This window comes from Pleurodeles waltl, chromosome 1_2 (assembly GCF_031143425.1).
Source record: "Pleurodeles waltl isolate 20211129_DDA chromosome 1_2, aPleWal1.hap1.20221129, whole genome shotgun sequence".
In the NCBI taxonomy this organism is placed as follows: Eukaryota; Metazoa; Chordata; class Amphibia; order Caudata; family Salamandridae; genus Pleurodeles; species Pleurodeles waltl.
Genome location: NC_090437.1, coordinates 737,526,390 through 737,547,823, shown reverse-complemented (window position 1 = coordinate 737,547,823; position 21,434 = coordinate 737,526,390). Strand labels below are relative to the sequence as shown.

At 43.7% G+C, this 21,434-nt stretch overlaps 1 protein-coding gene across 5 annotated transcripts in view; it reads right to left on the bottom strand.

Annotated features, from left to right (window-relative positions):
• Positions 1-21,434, bottom strand: part of GLRB (glycine receptor beta) — a 175,814-nt gene that overhangs the window by 146,544 nt on the left and 7,836 nt on the right. The gene's annotated exons all lie outside the window — the stretch shown is intronic.

Genomic DNA, 21,434 nt, shown 5'->3' with positions numbered 1-21,434 from the left:
AGCCCTATTTTTGCTTAGTTCACAACTGAGATCGGTCTTTTATGTTTCACTGGAGCAATAGGACAAGTGGGAATTTTGGGAGGGGCCCATTTTTGTTTTATAGAACCTACTTGCCATTCATGACAGATCACCAGGCGTATATATTGCCTTTCCACCATGGATTGAGCAGATTACCATCATGTCGCGGCTCAGACGATTCCTAACATTCAAGCCAATTTAAACAGTCCTCCAGGAGAGTGCATTTTGCCTACCAGAATTAGTCAAAAACTCCTGCTCACGATAGATGTAGCTCCTCACGTAGCTGTGACACTAATAAGCAGGACATGATAAACAAGTTCTCTAAATGAATCTAACACTGGTGATAGGAATCCCCATGTGCATGCCCAATGTCTTGGCTCCAATTGGACAAGTTCACAAGGGACCTTATGTTGATTTTGTCAGGTCTAGCTCCATTTCAATTAGACTTTTTATCAGGACCAAAGCACTTTTCAACATACACTATCAAGGTGACCTTTTTTTTATCCATTTTACAGAGAACGCTGCCACCTGGGCTATGCCCATTATGTCAAACCAGGGTTCGTGGGTGTCTAAACTGAAACCATTTCCTTGCCCATTCCAAAGCTATCTTTGGAAAAAGACAGAGTATTCATGCCTCACATATGGGTCTCCTTACATTAAAACAAGAAAATGAGCAATTGGTTTCATTTATTAATCATTTTCAACATTTAAGTGCCAAAACTGCTAGAAGTGATGAAGCTGGGGCTGCTGTGTTTGTTAAAACAAAAAAAACAAAAAACGTTTTAAAGAAGAATTGAAAAATGCTTTATCTTTGGTCATGAATAGATCAGTTACAATCACAACATTAAAAATATCACAATAGCTAGTGAACAGAAAGGCAGTGGAGGTGATCATCTCATATGTGTTATTCAACTCCGTCTGAAATTGTTGAAACCACATCTCCTACTGTTGAAGAAACCATGCCATTAAGGGGGTAAAAACAAAGTACTGACTGCAGAGGAAAAGAAAGGTGGTGTAAAGTCAATCTCTGCTTCTATTGTGGAAAAGCCAGTCGCTATGTAAAGCAATTCCCAAATTTGTCAGGAAATAAGAAAGACCTTAAGAAGAAGGTGGAGCTTACAAGTTATTTGTCAGTGGTCAGTATGTCTCATTGGTATATTCCAATGATCTTTACTATACGTTAAGGGGCCTCCACCCGTATTTGACTTAGTTGATTCAGAAGAGCTCAGGGTGCTTACTAAACCGTGCCTTTCAATTGAAAGCCATATATTCCCGTCCAGAAAAAGGTAAAGACTGAAAAAGGCCAAGGTATTGATGAAACCTCATGTCGGGAGTGGTGTTTAGCGATACACAGCCCATTACCATGCTTTCATGAATGGGTATTTAGAATATCACTAATTTGACATTACTGATGCCACTACCTTCACCAAAAGGTACTTGATAGTACTTGGATTCAGGCACAAAACCCATAGATTAATTGACACCTATTTTATTCCCCTTCACTCACTATACTGAACATCGCCATTCTGATAAGCATATAGAGATCATACAACCATTGACCTGTGTGGCGCATAAAAGACAACATTTGGAGCAAAATTATTTGAATGAAGATTCGTCAGAGGTCACTCCCCCCCCACCCCCACATATCATGAATTTAAAAATGTCTCTTATTAAAGATTATATTTATGGGGGGTGTTTCATAACATATAGAGAAACACAGCATTGTATGGCAAAACGTATGAGAAAATAAAAAGTAGTATAAACAGTAGTAACATTTGCACATAAAATAAATGGCTGGCTGGGTCTCCCCAATGGAATAACAAGGAAACAATTACAATGTGGGGAAAACTACGACAGTGGGGACATAATGGGTAGGGCTGGAGAGCTAATAAATGACGCAAAGGGTTGGGGGGGAAGGGGGTGACTGAAGAAAAATCAGCACCACAGGCAGGGGAGCATGTCTAACGTACAATATGGTAAAGTTGAACGTTAGTGGGAAGTCGATGAGTTGCTTAAAAAAATAAAAATACACAGGTGAAGGGGTATAATAACTTCTCACTTGCAGGAGAGCCAGGCAGAGTGTGAAGGAGTGTAATTAACAGAGGGTCAGGCAGTGGACATCGGAACTGGAGAGTATGGGGGGGGTGGGGGGGGAGGTCATTTGGAGTGTGAGATGAATAATCTGCAACATTAAGGTGTCCGATTCAGGAGAGATGGGGAGTCTACAGAGGAGACAGGCTTCCTCATAATCAAGAGCAGTGCCCTTGCAATTCCACACTTCTTCACCAAGCTCTCCCATGTCTTCAGTGATGGGAACTGTGGGTCCTTCAGTGTATAGCGAGTTCTTTCAGCTGATAAGAGTGCCAGACATGCAAAGAGTGAGCGAATGACAAGCTGTTGCCTGCGTTTAAAAATGCCGAGGGGCGCAGGCTTCCAAGGAAGTTAAATCTGAGTTTGGTGACCTCCTGCAGGATGGTATGTATGCCTCATCAGTAATCGTGAAGGGTCGGGCAAGACCATAACATATGTCATAGGTCCGAGGTGTTCGACTGACATCTGGGGCATGTCAGGTTCACTGCTGTTAAATGCAAGTGGTGTTGCATGTGAGGTAAGGCAGTGGTTTCCAACCTTTTCACTTCTGCGGACCCCCACTTTATCATCACTGGAACTCAGAGACCCCCAACTGAATCATTATTGGGATCCAGGTACCACCCACAGAGTCATGATTGGAAGCCTGGGACCCCAGCCTATAATTGTTGATTTGAAATGTAAAAACAATACACAAAAAATACAGAAACAAACATTCAGCAAACACATACACAAATGATAACACTATCATTTGTGAATAGAAATTAAAAAAATAAATTTAATAGGAAGGTTGGAGCTTTTCTAAATTTAACTGAAGCCACACATCATCCATACTATATTCAGTTTCATGAACCTAAACTGCTCTGATGAATCAATCTGAGGATACTATTTTAATTTTAAGCCTCCAGTTTCAACTTCCTAAACATTTACAGTATGTTTTACAATTTTTTAATTGTACATTTAGCCACTTTATATAAACTATATTAATCTGTTATTATTTATTTATTTCCTGGGCATTCGCAGACCCCACCCTTTGGAGGCTTCGCAGATCCCCATGGGTCCCTGGACAACAGGTTGGGAACCACTGCAAGATATGAAACTGTGCGTTTTTAAATCTTGAGTTCCCTGACACCTTGTGTGGAAAGGCAAATGTCTGCATTTATTCCTTGTCATGGAATACCCTCCCAATATCATCTTCCCATTTGGTGTGTAGGGAGGACAAGAAAATGCCTGTGTGGGCTCAGAGAGCTTTGTATAGTGCTAAATCGGTGTCACTCATCTATGGTAAGGTCAGTATGGATTACTGAATGTGCTGGGGGTTCTGCATCTCAGGTTCGCCATAACTGGAGACATGTGTTGTGGAGTTGGCGGTAAGTGAGAAACTGCCTGCTGGGAGCTCACAGTCTTCCTGGTGCTGCACAAATGCAAGAAGATATCCTTCTGAGAAAATATCTCTGATTGCAGTAATAGAGCAGTTGTGCCAGCTTCGCAATGCCAGGGAAGAAAAAGGGCCTGGGTATTTTGGAAGTCCTACCAAGGGCAACCCTGGAACATAGAGAAGGACTTGATGTGTGAGCACAGGAGCTGTTTATGCATTTGGAGGCAACAAAGACTTGGAGCGAAAGAGGTTGGTCAGGTGTCTTCCAAGGGAGAAGTGATTCCAGCTTGTGGGGGGGGCAGCAATGGTGGTAGGTTTTGCCTACATTCCAGTGGACAATCCATCTAGTCACCCATTGAAGTTGGGCTGCCAGAAATTACTCAGTTCTCCTTCTCCCATAGGCCAGTGGCTCCCAACCTGTGGTCCGGGTACCCCTGGGGGTCCATGAAGCCTCCTCAGGGGGTCCGCAGCTGCTTAGAATATTAAATAATATTAACAAATTAGGTCCCCAGGTTTCAGTAATGACTCAGTAGTGGGTTGGGGTGGGGGTCCAGGAGGAAGGTATTCCCAGAATCCAGTAATGATAAAGTGGGGGTCCACAGAAGTCAAAAGGTTGGGAACCACTGTCGTAGGCAACTGCAGTGTCCGCAGTGCAACTCAACGGCATCTGCTCCTCCAAATAAGTTCAGTAAGTAAGGAATCAAGATCTCAAAGTAAGTTACTCGGTGGAATCACTGGGATATTAGCAAAGTAGTAAAAGAGGCGGGGCAAGATTACCATTTTGATAATGCAATTCTTCCCGTGGTGGCCAGGGGTAATTTGGTCCAGAAAGATACTAAAAATGTAAATGTCAGAACGGGGTGTAAATTGCAGTCAGAGGGGTCTTCTAGAGTGTGATACATAAGGATAGTAATGTACTGCAAGTTCTGCCAAGTAAGAGAAACATCATCTATTTAAACATTTAAAGGGGGCAAGTTATAATGTAATGGGTAGAGGATTTACCCCAATTAACCTTCCAACTAACTTATCATTGGGAGGGTTTCATGTGCCCGAGGGGGATACCCCAGTGAGTACCATCTCAGCAGAGAGTAATAGCCAGTGGTTTCATGGCCAGTGTGAAAAGAGTGTGTGAGAGAGTACACCCCAGACGTGTGTCACGTTCCATTGGAAAAGCTTTTGCTATGAGACATCCCATTCTGACTCTGGAGGTTGAGTTCTTGTACAAGAATCTAGTTTAGGCCAATAGACGGTCACCTTTGCTCATTCATGCAAGTATGGAAAAGAAGTAAGTCCAGTCCACGGTGTTGAATGCCTTCTCTAGATCCAACATCAGGAAAGCTGTTTATGGATAAAGTTCCCACACCTGATCTTCAACATGGAAAAGTCATCTAAGGTTGAGGGAGGTGCTGCACCCGAGGATAAACCCCTTTTGGTCTGGGTGGATCAGTTTCTGGCATGATCTGGGAGTAACGAGCGGACATTATCTTACATATGATTTTATAATCTGTCCTAAAGTTGCAATGGGGCCTTAAGAAGCTGCGTCAGTTGGGTCACAGTGAGGCTTAGGGATAGGTACTAATAGAGATTCTCATAGAGTCAGTAACATTTTTTGCGTGTAGTAAGGATAATGTTAAATTTACAAAAATTAAATCTTTGTTGAACAACAGACTGCCTATTATTCTTTCAAGACAGAAGTAATTCACTTTCTGACTGATTTCTTGCAGAAGGGATAATGGCTGTCATGGCCGATTTTAAAGTACACTAGCTTAACTGATCCAGTTTGCCAACCCCGTCACGATTCTTACAGTTCTATTGAGAGAGGAGAAAAAGCCTAGGATGACCTGCCTTACATTAAATTTATTTTCACCTCCCTTGCACTTCAAAAAGGGATTTTGTTGGTGTTATCTGTTTGCGAGTCAAGGTTTAATTCATGCAGCATTCCGTTTACACACACGCTGGCTTTATATATTTGGTACAAACACCACAACTAGCCTTAGATTGTAGCATTCCTTTAGGTAAACTCATTTTATTTCATCCAAATTAAAATAAAAATTTGCGACACAAACGGTTTTACGTTTCTTTTGTGCTGGCAGCTATGCGATTTTGGTCAAAGTATGCCCGAAAAGCTAGAATAAGGCAAAATCTTTATATTGGCTCATTTCTAGGAGTCTTCTCAAACCGAATTGATTCTTAGCGCTTTTAAATAAGGGCTGAGGCTGCAGAACTCATCGCTTATTTTATCGACCATGGACAGACGAAAGCACAAATCAACTGGTAAATGTGAGCTGCAGATTTCTTTGATATGATGGCGTCACTTGCATAAATGTTGTTGTTCTTGGTATTTTTAAATATTGGTGTTAATGAGCATGGCTTTCTATTAAATTAAATTCAAGACCTACTGCTCAAACATCGCAGGGAGCATATACTTAAGCACTTGGCTGCTAAGCCTTTTCCACTTAGAATGCTAAACCCTTTTATGGAATTTGGGGTATGTCATACTTAGGCCTTCATAACTTTTTACAACACATATGGTATCCCAGCCAAATTTGCAGGTATTTTTTTTTTCCAACATACTGGAGATTCTAAGGTGCTTAGTTAGGGTTTGTGGAGTCCCCTGGAGGGGACTCAGAAAATATTTTTTTTTGTGAAAAAAGGGGTGGAAAGTGCTGCTCAAGAAAGCATATCAAGTACAGGTGTATAAAAAAATTCTAAGAGGTAGTCCATTTTCCTATTTTTTGAGGTTTCAGCCCATTTACAATTTGTGTAGATCCCTCACAGTTTTCCCAAAGAAACTGTTGAAATAAAAATAGTGAAAACGAATAGAGAAAGTATGTGACAACATTTGCATGTGTAACTTCTTGTCACAATGGCTGATTTACATATGCAATATGCTGTTACGTCTAACTGACCCTTCTGGTCATGGCGGTATAAGGGGTTTCTCGATTCCCCAAAAACATACTATATCCAGAGCCAAACAACTGAGCTGCACCGCACAATGATTTTTCATTGTGCAGGGACTATACAGCAATTTATATAGTAAATTATAAACAATGAAAAATAGGTAAGAAGGAAACCTATGCATTTCTAGAATGTATACAAGATACTGAGTTTAGGAACTTGTCACCTTTTGCCCTGCTTGTAAAGTTTCTACAAGGGCTTGAAGTAGAGCTTGCTTCCTGTTGGAAGTCTCTGGGATATCTAAGACTTCAGGTGCATCTGCCTACAGCACCGAGAACTGTGTGTTTTGTGCTGAACAGAAGAAAAATCACCAGCACGCAGTCAACAACGCTGTTGCCTGCCCAGCTTCACATCACAACCCTGGTCTCACTGATGCCACCATCCGACACCGTCACTGTGCCACTGCTTGCACCATGACCTGTGGGCCCCGCAGTCTCCATCACCTCACTCACACTGCAGACTTGGTATCCCCAACGAAGACGCCCTGCGCTGACACAGACGCCACTGCCTGCACCGTGGCCTGAGGACACCGCTCGTGAGGCACACAAAGCACCACAACCCCAGCCCACTGACGCCTTCGACTCCAGCATCATTAATAGACGCCCCCGTCTGCACCGCGACCCATGGGCGCTGCATGGAGCCCGCCCAGCATCGTACTGCCGCTTTGGGCCTACTGACAACAGCGCTTCAGCAACGATAATGCCACTGCCTGCACTGCGACCAGGAGACACTGTACGTTGCACCGTTGCACTTCACACCGCAGTCCTGGTCTCACACTCCACAGACGATGCACCGAGCCACTGCCTGCACAGCCACCTGTGGGCGCCGCACATTGCATCGTCCCACTTTGCACCGCAGCCATCAATGCCAGCGCTCCTGACTTCATCAGCCCGAAATTTGATCTGCAACGCAAGTGACTTCAAGGGCTCGACAACCCCTGCACCCACCTCCGGAACGGACACCAGCAAAGCCACACTCCAGATCTCACTGCAAGGATCACAACACCCTACATTTCCAAAGTACTGCTTGCGGGTCTTCCTGACACCGCAGCGCGCCCGAGACCCAGCAGTCGGCCTGAACTGTTGGATTTGTTGTTCATGACGCTGTCATAGCCCTAGATGGCGCTATCGACTACAAGGAACTGTATTTTTAAGTAATTCATATCTTTATTACTGTATGTTGGATTTGGTTTTTTTACACAAATAAATATTGGCTATTTTTCTAAAACTGGTGTGGTGTCCTTTTGTAGTAGTGTTTTCACTCTATTACTGTAGGTTATGTGCAAAGGCTTTATACATTGCTTCTGAGATAAGCCTGACTGCGCGTGCCAAGCTACCAAGGGGTGAGTAGGGGTTTTCTGAGCTGGGTATCTCCCTTACCCTGACTAGAGTGAGGGTCCCTATTTGGACAGGGTGTAAACCAAATGCCAACTAGAGACTCCATTTCTAACAATAACTGTCACAAAAAAAATAGTCTTCCCCATCAGCCAGTACAGAAAATGGTAAGAGGGAATCACTTTGGCACACACACTAGAGTGATTCTCTGCAGTGGGTGCACAGACAAGATGGTCCATTCCTCCGCACAATTTAGTACTGAGCAGCAGATGAGACCATCTTGTCCATAACACTCAACAGGTTAATGCTTTCAGGATATGGAACAAGATATGGAGGCAAACTAAACAGAATTTGGTTTAATCAAGCAGAAAGATTTTGAACACGGAGGGCTTACAGCACCCTTACAACTTTTCTTAAACATTCAATCAGGTTTACTGATACAGCGAGTACAGAAATCCGACAGAAAAACAGCCACCAGGTTTGATCAACTGCATAAAACAATGGTGTTCCTCCATTAAATGTATTTACAAGGGGATGTGGGGGCGTGTCCAAGATGGCGGCGTGCTAGGACGTGCCCGTCTGAGCTCCGCCGCCCTGGCCCGGAAAACCGTCGCCTGGCCCAGCGGGTGCTGGCGTGGGCTGGTGGCCGCCCGGCAGAGGCTGAGCCGCGCTCGACACTGCTCCCAGGGAGCGAGAAGCGGCCGGCCCCGAAACATGATCGGGGTCGCGGAGCGGCTTGGGCGGCGGCCTGGGCCACGAGGCGTGCCTTTCTCCGGACTCAGCTCGATATTTTCTTGGACCCTCTAGCCGAAAACAAGCTTTTCATGCAGGTGGTTTCTGCCTGCCACCATGCTCTAACTTCATGGGTGATATAATCTGATGCACTGAGAAGAAACACTTCTGTTACATTATGTGTATTAATAAAACGCACTATCACCCACAAGGGTATCCTGGCTGAGCAGTTGTGTGGGATGGATAATTAAAAAGACAGGTCTTCAGGTTCTTGCAGAATTAAATAAGAGAGGAGGAGGCTCTGATGTATAATAGGAGGTTGTTCCATGCTTTAGGAGTGATGTAACAGAACGCCCTTCCTCGTCCTTTGGTCATGTGTATGCATGGGATGTGTGCAAGCATGAGTAATAAAGAGTGGAGGTTGAAAAGGAGATGTGACTGTTCAGGTAATTGGGGCCTAAGTTGCCTAGTACCTTGAATGTATGTGAGGGGTTTTAAATGGCTACATTTATGTATCTGGAGTCAGTGGAGCTACCAGAGTTGTGGTTTGACATGAGTTTTGTGTGGGAGGTGAAGGATGAGTCTGTCTGCAGAGAGAGTTCAGGATGCTTTGTAGTCTTCTGGTGAATTGCTTGGTAATCTTGGTGTGGAGGGTATTCTCCTAGACAAACATGCTGGTGACTAGGGTGCGAGTAATCCTTTTACTGGTGAGGCGTGGGAGCCATCTGAAGATCTTCCTCAGCCTCTTCAAGGTGTGGAAACAGAATGTGGTGGTAGTACTGACTTGTGGGGTCATGTCTAGTTTGCTGTCCATGAGGATGCAGAGGTTCCTGGTGCGAGTGCTGGGTGTGCATTTCACCAGCCTCTAGTTGGAGTCTCACGCCAAGGTGTTTTTGACAAAGATCACTACTTCTGTATTGTCTGTGTTTAGCTTGAGACAGCTGGCTTTCATCCACTTTGAGACTTCGATCATTCTGTATATGCTAAGAAATGGACATTTTGTTCTAGAAATGAGTAACAATATGCCACAGTACAAAATGAAGTTCAGATGGCAAAGAAATCAGTGTGCAAAAACTTGAGTGCCTTTTGACACAAACCTTTAGTAAACTGGTAACAAACATTTCCAACACAGTACCAAATGTGACCAGCACAAAAATGAAAAAACTGATGAAAGTAAAAATGAATATACCAAATTATTTAATCATAAAGTACAAATGAAAACAAACATGTAAAAAAGTTACAATCCATGAAATGAGTAGACCAAGATACAAAATAATTTCCAGTTCATAAAACCACAATACATCCCTTTGAGGAAGCACAAGCAGAAAAGGTCAATCAAGCTGCCAAATCATAAAAAGCCTACATTGAAAGTGGAGGTCATATGATTTTTAGCATGCTGTCAATGGTGTTCCCGGATCTCTTTCTCTTCAAGCATTCTTTGGGACAATAAACCAGTAGGAACATTTTAACAGGGCAAACATCCATTAGATTGTGAAAAGGGAACACTCAATCTGTTGCAGCTGAAAAATTACAGTTTTTTTAAAGATGGCCAATAGGCCAAGTTACTAGCTTACCATTGTCTAAACTGGTAATGAAATTAATTCTACAGATCTATGTTTGTTCAACAAGTAGCATTATTCGAGGTGTTATTCAACACCATTCTAAATCCACATGCCAGCAGCATTTGTCTGTACACTTTATACATGTGGAACTTTGAAACAAGCAAAAGCAATCCAGTATGAATGCAGAACTAAAGGTTTCAAGTTACTGTACGAGTTTCTAAGACATTGTTAAGACCATTCTTCCTGTAGACATAGCAAATAGAAACACTTTCATATGTAAGACTTTTCTCACCATAAGCAGGCTATGTAGATACATTCATAGCTTTTTTTTTAAGTTCATTGGAAGAAGCGGAATATTGTCTTGCACAGTTTTTAACTCCTTAACCGTGCACCTATGTACTGATTTTAAAAAATAAGTAAACTACAGGGCGCATATACAGAAGACTTGAATCAGCCTGCATTGGTAGGGTCTCCAGTTACATGCACAATTCACTAAAATCACAATCAATCCCACAGAATTTTTAAAATAAAGCTTAATATTTTGGGGGCCCATGTTCAGAAAAGTTTTGAATTTATGATCCAAATTCAGTTCTTTCATGCCCTCTTTGGCAAGGTCACTGACAGTGCACAGGCACACTTGACCAAATACTAAATGTGTGTACATCTAATATTCAGGGATAATGATGTGCGTTTTCAATATTGTAACAGCAGCTGCTCACTAATATTAATGAAAATAATCTCTGTGACACCATACCATTTCTCATTAGTGACGTCCTGTTTTGATCTAAAAGAAACAATTTTTTTAGGGATAGTGCATGTAACAAACACAACATTTCACAAAATTAAAGGAAAACAGTATTTAACACAACAGGTTTGAGAAGTATTCAAGGTCATCAGGGCAAGACTCTGCCCGAAAGGCGGGGACCCTGGGCCACAGACCATTTTGCCCATGCCTTAAAACATCTCTGTCAACAGTGGATCAATGTTGACAATACCTTGACAAACATTCAACCATCCTCAGACAAAAAATCCATCAAGACATTATTAAAACAGAAAAGCCACATTACAAGCAGACCATGAGGAATCAAACTAAACATCAGTTTTCACCTTCACACGTGCCAATCTTAAAAACCACTACCAATGACAAGATCAGTAGGCCTGTCAACACTGGCCAACAAAGTGCAGACATCTTGGCCATCGACACAAATAACAGCCTGAAATAGTTACAGGGCTGAGGGTTAATTGGGCAAAATCGTGCCTATTTCCCTTTCTCCCTGATGTCCCCAACCCAGGATTCACACTCAAAGGAGCACACTTGGCCTGGCAGCCCCCACACATTTAGGTATCTAGCGGTGCGGGTATACCACTCTGACTGAACTTTTTCATCGCAATATCACATGCACATTAATGTCACTATGATCTCAGGTGGCTTTCTGGCACACGCTGCAGTTGGCAGTAGCGGGGAGAGTGGCATTGCTCAAAATGGTGGTCTTGCCCTGCCTTTTGTATTTCTTTTCTAGCATTCCTATTTACATTCTAGCTGCGTTCTTTTGGGCGCTTGATGAACAGATTTTTGAATTTATTTGGAACAAATTGTGATGCAGGGTGGAGTTGGCGAAAATCTGTTTGCCCACAGATGGGGTGGGGGAAGACTGTCAGCTCTGCATTTCAAACAATATTACCTTGCTTCCCAAGTGCAGTGGATTGCTAGGTGGCTGGCGGGCTTCCAACTGTCTGACATAGTCACAAATTCTTCTTGTTGGAGAATGTCAGCCATTCTCCACCGATTTCACCCTTGCAAGTGAGCGCATGATTCCCTGTTGCTAGGGGTAGCAAAAACATTTTTTATCGTAGATGCCTTTGCATTACTAAGCATGTGCTCCCTTATGTGCCGGGGTCGGCCCTGTTGGGAACTCCCAGGTCTAGTGGGCCTCTAACTACAGCTGAATTGACTACATAGCACACTGCAGGTGATTTGGGAGATTTGGATAGAGATGGTATCTTGGCGACATCGGAGATGCTGATGGAGGAGGGCGGCCTACCATTAGGTCAATTTTAACTTCACAATTCCTTGCTCGCCACCCTATGGAACCACTGGGGAAATCTGACTGCTGAAAAATCCATGCTCCTCACTATTCAATATTCACATGTAATGGGTAGGGGTAGACACCTCATACAGTGGTTTGCTGATTCACTATGCTCCCACACTGTTCCACAGTTCCTCCCTTTACAGCAATGCAGGAAAGTTGACTTAACATCGATATAGGCATCTTTACTTGCAGGCCCAAAACATGTGCTGCGCAATGCCCGGTTTAAGCTCATCCAGCTCTAAATAATACATAGTTTATCTTACTCCTGCTAATGTGAACCGGTTTTATCACAGTAGATGCAGCCTGCCCATGACGTGCTGTAGTAGATTCTGACTTACTGAATATGTTGTGGATCTGCCCCAGGCTGCATAACTACTGGACAAGTGTCACCTCCAGCCGGCTGCATGCACAGAGCGTCGGTATTTGCACAAGAGGGAAGTATGTCTGTCTCCCGAGGTTGCACAGTAGACACAAGAAGCACATGGTGCCCTTCCGTTTCTTAGGCTTGGAGTTATAGTGGCCAACTGTCTCATCACAGGGAGAACGAAATCTTCTGAACCCCCCACTGTTTCACAGCTTCACAACACTCAATGCTTAACTGGACACAAGCCAAAAGCGCAGACTTACACAGAGAAGACACACTAGGACTGAGAAAATAGCCCATCGCCAGTTACTGGGCTACTGTTCTATCTGACCTGGAGTCTAATTGAATACACAACTCCAATGATAACATTACCGATTGAGAGGGACTCTAGACACATAACTGAGACTGTTGGTTGCTCCTAACTAACTTATCTATCGCGATGCCCCTCATGCCTACACCTCAACAATGGGAATATGATGTACTAACCTTCAGCAATGGAAATTGTGTGGAGTGGTTGTGCGTAGCCAAGCCAAGAGGTCAATTAAGTTGTTTTGTTAACCCCTTCTCTGCCATGCCTTTTCCCCCTCAGGTGGCAAGCCTTTTTTTGGCTGTTTGGGGCAGTTTGAGCTTAGGCCCTCATAACTTTTTGTCCACATAAACTACGGACATCAAATTTGCAGCCTTTTTTTCCCCCAACATCCTAGGGATTCTAGAGGTACCCAGACTTTGTGGGTTCCCCTGAAAGAAACCAATAAATTAGCCAAAATACAGCGAACACATTGTTTAAAAAAAATAAAAAAAATAAAAAAAAAAAAATGGGAAAAAGGGGCTGCAGAAGAAGGCTTGTGTTTTTTTCCCCCTGAAAATATCATCAACAAAGGGTTTGTGGTGCTAAAATCACCAGCTTTCAGGAACAGGCAGACTTGAATCAGAAAACCCAATTTTTCAACTCAATTTTGGCATTTTACTTGGACATACCCCATTTTTACTATTTTTGAGTGCTTTCAGCCTCTTTCCACTCAGTGACAGAAATGGGTGTGAAACCAATGCCGGACCCCAGAAAGCGAAACATTTCTGAAAAGTAGACAAAATTCTGAATTCAGCAAGGGGTAATTTGTGTAGATCGTACAAGGGGTTCCTACAGAAAATAAACAGCTGAAATAAAAAAAATGTTGAAATTGAGGTAAAAAAATAAAAACAGCAATTTTTCTCCACATTTTACTCTCTAACTTTTTCCTGCAATGTCCGATTTTTTCAAGCAATATACCGTTATGTCTGCTGGACTCTTCTGGTTGCGGGGATATATAGGGCTTGTAGGTTCATCAAGAACCCTAGGTACCCAGAGCCAATAAATGAGCTGCACCTTGCATTGGGTTTTCATTCTATACCTGGTATACAGCAATTCATTTGCTGAAATATGAAGAGTGAAAAATAGGTATCAAGAAAACCTTTGTATTTCCAAAATGGGCACAAGATAAGGTGTTGAGATGCAGTGGTTATTTGCACATCTCTGAATTCCGGGGTGCCCATGCTAGCATGTGAATTACAGGGCATTGTTCAAATAGACATAACATTTTTTTTCATACTGTCTTACATTTGGAAGGAAAAAATTTAGAGAAAGACGAGGGGCAATAACGCTTGTTTTGCTATTGTGTGTTCCCCCAAGTCTCCCGATAAAAATGGTACCTCACACTTGCATGGGTAGGCCTAAAGCCTGCGACAGGAAACACAACATGACACATCACATTTTTACATTGAAATCTGATGTGTTTTTTTAAAGTGCCTAGCTGTAGATTTTGGCCTCTAGCACAGCCGGCACCTGGGGAAACCTATCAAACCTGCGCATTTTTGAAAGGTAGACACCTAGGGGGAATCCATGATGGGGTGACTTGTGGGGCTCTCACGAGGTTTTGTTACCCTATTACCCAGAATCCTTTTTTCTCTCATTTCGGTGACAGAAAGTTCTGGAATCTGACTGGAGCCATAAATTTCCTTCCAACCAGTGTTCCCCCAAGTCTCCCGATAAAAATGGTACCACACTTGTGTGGGTAGGCCTGGTGCCCGCAAAAGGAAAAAACACTATCTGGACACATCAAAATTATCAAATACAAAACTGTCTAATTTTGCGGGGGACAACTGCGCTTTTGGACCTGGGCTCAGCAGCCATCTAGGGAAACCTACCAAACTCAGACAATTCTGAAAACTAGACACCCGAGGGAGTATTGGGAGGTGACTGACTTGCGTGGATCCCCCAATGTTTTCTTACCCAGAATACTCAGCAAACCTCAAATTTAGCTAAACAATCACATTTATCCCCACATTTCTGTGTGGGATCACTGCGCCAGGACAAATTTCCTACCACCCAACGTTCCCCTCATTCTCCCGGTAAAAATCATACATCACTTGTGTAGGTGGGCCAAGTGCCTGTTACAAGAAAGAGCCAAAAACATGTTTAAATTGAGGGGGAACCAAAGCAGGTTCAAAAGGGCAGTTAGAAAAAAAAAAAAAACATTTTTAGGCTGACAAGTGCAGCAGAATTTTTATCGGTATAGATGAGACAATGCTGGGTGGTAGGAATTTTGTGGATTCCTGCAGATTCCGGAAGGTTCCATCACAAAAACGTTCTTGAAAATTCTTGATATGCAGTGAGTAATTTTATTCGAAGTTCTTTAGCCACAAAGAAGAGCTATGGCTCAGCAACTTGCCTGCACTAGATTATTAAATATGCAATGGGAGCCTTTTAGAGTATGGATGAAGATTTGAGCTTTTTTCCCCTTTTTTCCTTGTATGCATTTCCATATGAAGTGTTATCCTGTCTTTTATATGGCTGGAGCTTTCATGGCTGGTTTTCAGTTGAATAAAGTTTCTTCTGACTTGGGCTTGCAGACAATCCTTCCTCGAGTAGGGCACCACAGACACAATCCTCTCTTTGCCAGCCCAAGGATTAGCAGGTGCAGTACAGTCTTTCTAGCAGACTCTCTTTGCCGAGTCAAGGAAACAAGCAGAGGAGTCCTTCCTCAGACTTTTCTCCAGTGCAGATATGATCCAAGGTCTAGGTGCCAGGATTGGCACTTTTATGTCCGGAACATGCCCTCTGAATGCAGTAGCTACTAGCCAATGGGTTATCAGGTTGCAGGAGGCTGGCTCTCTATATATTATATATATGCTCTATTTTGGGGTAGCTTGGTCAAGCAGTTAGGCTAATCCAGGAGACGTGCTAAGCATTTGTTATACTCACAGTATCAATAAATGTGCACACACACTCTGAATAATAACGAGAAAAATTAACAAAAATATTTCAGATTTTAAAACATTTAAGCCCAAGATCAACAAAATCAGGTAAGTAGTTTTTAAGTTATGATTTTTTAAATTTAAGAAAATGTCCTGCTTCTGTGTGTAAATACGCACCATAGGAATCAATGGGGGAAAACTTTAAAATTGCATATAAAAATCAGGCAATGCTCTCACAAGTGTCACCTTTTGTTTCCAGTTCGAGGTCGTTGAGATGCCCTGAGGGCCAGCTGGAGAAGTTTGATAGCCTCCCAGTTACGGCGGGAACAGCGGCTGAAAGTCTTGGAGCTGATGCGCCACAGGGAAGGGGACCACTTGGAAACACACTGCACAGGGGGACTTAGAGGTAAGTCCAGTGGGTCCCCTTGGAGGGTCGAGGTCGCAAGGGGTTAGGGACCCCTAGAGCACAGCTGTTTCTCCTAGGCAGGGGCTAGGGAGGCCAGGCGCAGAGCAGATAGGTCAGCCAAGGGTCATGCATTAAGAAACCTTTGGAGCCAGGTGCAGGTCATTTTGAGGGTGGATTGCTGGTCAGCAGGGCCACTCTGAGGGGTGGTTCTTGGGTGTCCTTATGTCCCTCTACTGGAGCTTGCTTCTGGTCCACGGAGGGGACTTCTGTTCTGGGTGTCCAGTACCCAGGGCTATGGCATGTCAGCCACCAGAAGTCGCAGTGCCACCAAACTTGCCACACTGGCAGGGTTTGTCCTCCAGGTCCGATGGGTGAAATCTGCACCGGCTCCTTGGTCTAATGCACTGGTCAGCAAAGTAGACTTCACAGTTTCTGGTCTGCCAGGTGCAGGGAGTGGTGCCTTTACTCTGGAGGGAGATTCTTGGCACTTTTTAGAAAGTTGGAGGTCCTCTGGGGTTTCTTAGAGTCCATACGGTGTCCAGTCGACCCCTCACGGGCAACTGTTGAGTCCTGGGTGCAGCAGGCAGTGCCTGGCACCTTTTTCTGCTAGCAGCAGGACTTCTGTTCATGGGCCTTGGCTCTTTGTCACTGGCCTTCTTGTGTCCATTGAATCTGATCTGCGGGTCTAGGAATGACCACTAAATACTGTATTTAGTGGGAGTCAGAGGGAGCGTCTGGTAGTGGCCAATAGGTCACTTACCTTTGGGTGGCTTCACCCACTATGTAACCACTTACTGTGGAAAGGGGTCACATCCTTAGCCTTGGTTCACTTTTTTCCTGACATCCAAGATGAAGGAAAATGAAATGGAGTGGTCACCTCGTCTGCCACACGTGAGGGGTGATGCAGGCTAAGGGTGGTCACTCCCCCCATTCCTTCTTGTATTTTCCTGTCGTTCCTCCCACCAAAAGTGGGGTATGGGACAGAGGATGGCTATCTGCTGCTAGCAAATGGCCGGAACAGAGCTTCAAAGGCGATATGGCCTTTGATGCTGCCTGGCAGAGCAGGGCACATTCTTGGGGAAGGAGGTGTGACACCTCCGCCCAGGAAAGACTGTCTCCTGGTCCCAGAAAGCAGGAGCTCTCACCCCAGGGATCCAGAATCGTGTCTGGTGGTGGCAGACTAGTTTGGCCAGCAACCATACCAGGGTGGTGTATGTTTTGCAGGGGCACCTCTACGGCAGCCCCAGAGTACACAGGATAATAAATCCAGCACTGGTGCCAGTGAGGATTTATTTTTCTGAGTTGCTTGAAACCAAACAACCCAGGAATCAGAGTAACCACCATGTAGCTGGGAAACTCGTAATGACCACTGTCCTGCACATGTGCTTGCTATGGCTCCCCTGTACACTTACTATGCTTTTAGGTTTTATAAAGACATTGTAGGGACATATTTGCGCATGCAACCATATACCCTCACATGCATTATAGTGCACCCTGCTTTAGGGCTATAAGGCCTGCAAGAGGGGCAACTAACATATAGTGCATGCAGTGGTCATGGACGAGGGACTCTTGGTGAGTGCCATGTCGAGTTTGTAACTTTTAAATGCACCAGGTCATGCACTTGCATTGGCAGTCTGCATGAGCTGGTGTGGGGGTCTCTCAGAGTTGCACAATTGGTGCCTCTGCTCCGAGGGGGACCATCTTCAGTACCCAGGCCCTACATCCCAGAGGTACTATTTACAAGGGGGGCTGAAGTACCAAACATAGTACAGTTTTGGGGAAAGAGATCTGGCCCTGGGAACCTGTTCAGCAGGGGCCCAGGGCACTTACAGTTTGAAACCACACCATTTCTCAGGCAAAACGTAGAGTGCTAACCATGCAAAAAGAGGACTCTCTCACACAGGTCCCCTCTCGTCTGGTAACTTCCTGTCAATATTCTCTTTAGTCTCAAGCTGCAGAACCCCTTTCTCGGTGGGTGGAGCTCAGTATACCACTATAGAGGTGTGGCTACCTAAAGACCACATGCCCACAGGAAAAGTGGTTTGGCAACTGTTTCCACCCTCTGGCCCCGACACGGTCCTGTCCACCAGAACAAAAGAGCAGCCCCTCTTGCACATGTCCTTTGTTTGCCCTCCAAAGGCAGCTTCCCCTTCGAAGCTTTTCTTTTGAGCTCACACCCCACTTAACCTTCCTGCCAGGAAGAGATATCCTCTTCCACTGGCAGGACGTGTTCCTTTCTGAATCTCACTCATACCCAAGAGGGCAGAAGGCTGTCTTGTGGCCAGCTACCGTAAACGGTCATTGAAAAACTTGGGCAAAACAGTGGCAACTTTCTAATGCTGCCATTTACTTAAAAGTTACATTAAATAAGACTTGGGAAGTAAGTATGGTTTACTGTAATGATTCTTTTGATACACTGAAGTTCCAACTTTAGAACCCCCATCCAGTTAACATAGCTGAGTTGTCAGCATGTAACCCTATACTTGCCATTGGTGCTACTAGCCTGTATACATCAAAAACAACAATTTGTAGTTCTTATTATAAGGACATGTAAAAACGCTTCTTAGGTCGAGCGTACAAGCGCTTCTGACCTGTTCTAAGTACTGTGGGCTTTTAACAACGCCCACCTTGCAGACTGACCCTGTTACATGGATTACTGCACGAGTGCTAATATGCTTTACCGTGAGCGAACTACTTTTTTTCTTTTGTGTCTCTCCTTCGCGCTCATGGCGTTTTGAATCAGCTTGCACTGCCGTCACCCAGCACCTCCACCTGCCCTCATTTTTCTTTTCGTGTCTGCCCATCCCTTACACCTCTCCCACGTTGTTGCTTGTTCTAGCTGTTGCCACCTCTGGCGGAGGAGGGGAGGTGTCATGGCATGATCTTCAGCTAGCAGCTCCATGACTTCCTAAGTGCAGCTTCTCCAGGAAGCTTTGCTAACGGAAGAGATCCTCTGCTGGCACTCCCAGAACCCCACCGCTCTGTATGCGGCTTAAGCCGCCAAGACATTTCATTTCTCTCCAGCTACGAAGAAGTATGTGGCCTTGTGATGTAAGGACCACCTTCTCAAGCGTCATGTAACCCATCGCTCTGAAAATATTCCTTTCATTGTCTTGGCAGCGGCACGAGCACGGCATTCACAGGCACCTTTCTATACAGTCTCTTTCTTATTCTATTGCATCATCTCCCCAGTTTCATGTCCACTGCACTGTTTGCTCAGCTTCTCTGTCGCTCTCTTTCTTACCCTTTTCATAATTCCCTTCCATTATTCCCGTCGTTATCTATTACTCATTGCCTAGCTTCCTTTCTTACCGTTTTCCATTCTTCCTTCAGTACCCATTTTCTTTCCTTCCTTTGTCCATTGCTTCTTTCCTTTCTCTATTGCATCTTTACTTAGTTCCTTGTTTCGTTGTATTTTGTTCCCTCCTTCCTTTCACAGTTCTTTTGCCTTTTTCCTAATGCCGTTCCCGTCTTCTTTCCTCCCTCTACTCATTTTCCGCCACTTATGGCTGTTTTTTTTTTAGCTCTAGCTGCTTCTTTCCCTTTTTTATAAATTCATTCTATTTCTTTATCACTCTATTACCTTTAAAATCTTATCCTGTCACATTTACTCTGTATTCAGAGACAGAGATAAAGTCAGTTTGTCTTCTAACAATTATTTTTCCTCCTGACTGAAGAGTTCCAGGATTTTGTAAGGAGAACTGTCTGACCTGCTGTACAAAGTGAGTGAAATGGAAGGCTGTGGGGTTTATCAGGTGTTTCCTAACACAAAACATTTAAATAACTAAGTCAACTGTACAAACATTTTAAAATGTATTTCAGTAATTGTGAAAGCTCATTTTTGCACTTTTGTGTGATGACAAAAATAATTTCATAGGACGAAAAGAAATTAGAACACTCTACCTGGTGATGTGCAAATGGTAAATATATTTTCGGAAACCCAATTTACACAGATTTTTAGTATGCTGTAAAGTTTTATCAGTAAAGCTGCAAGTTAGTGGGAAGGTTTTTGGACATTTCTTGGAAATGTATTGTGTGTAAATGAGTCAGCTACCACATCATGCTTTAATTATATATAAATATATACATACATACACATATACACACACTCCTGCCCTTATGGCTATGTAAAAACTAAGAGGCAAGTCATGGACCAGGTGTATCCCATATGTGGGCTAGATTCTAATTATACATGGAGCAAAGGTCTAGTCTATTTAATCAAACAAAGGAGGGTTTTTTGTACGATGGAAATGCTGAACTCGCATACTTGAAGGTGCACTCATAAGAATGAAGGAAGAGGTGACACTGGAAAATAAAATATTTGCCTAAGATCACACAATTTGAGACCAGTTTACGGGTCAAGAACATTACAGTTAGGTTGAGTAGATTATTCAAGTTACTCGACCTGCAGGCCTAGCAACATTTTAATGATTTTGAGAGGCCTGAGCGGTAGAAGCAGATATGCCAGCCAATCAAAGTGATGGCTGTGCTCTATTGGAGGGACACCTACAAGAATAACAAGCTGAGACACAATAAGAAGCAGGTAAATGAGTGTTACAGGAGAGCCAACCAATGGTAAGCAAAGGACAGGCTCCAAGCCCCTCTATGTTCTTCGTAAACTACAATATGCGCCCCAACAGACATCGAACAAGCTGGCTTGACCTTAAAAATGATGAAATCAGAAATCAAGTCAGAGACTGGCCCAGCAGCCCTGGCACTGAAGGGAACTACTTTGTGGATTATTTTCTAGAAGGATGTCGATATGTGTACAAACTAAATGGCAGCACTCACAGGGAAGAGAGCCAATGACTGAAGTGGACTGACCCATAGCGACATTCTGTAGTGTGGTGAGCAGAAGCTAAATCTGAATGACACTCGAAGAGACCAATGGATCAAAGGCCTTTTGTGTACATATATATTTTTTTTTTTTGGGGGGGGGGGGGGGGGGAACCTTGAGGCTGCCAAGACACCTCTAGGCCAGAACTAGAAGGAACAATGTGAAATTAAAAGAAACAAATTCCCAAGATGTCAGGAAGCTCACTTAATGGACAAGCACAACAAACACAGAATAAACAATACAAACAGAACATTGCCAGAAAACAAACTTCAACTCGGAACTTTTACAAGTGCCCATTCTGTACATAGCTCAAGAGGAACACAATATAGTGAACTAGCATACTGATCACAACTCACCCTTTTTAACAAAAACTTATATTTGCACTTAGTAAGCAATTCATCAATCCATTGACACTCCAAAAATACACTCAAACGAC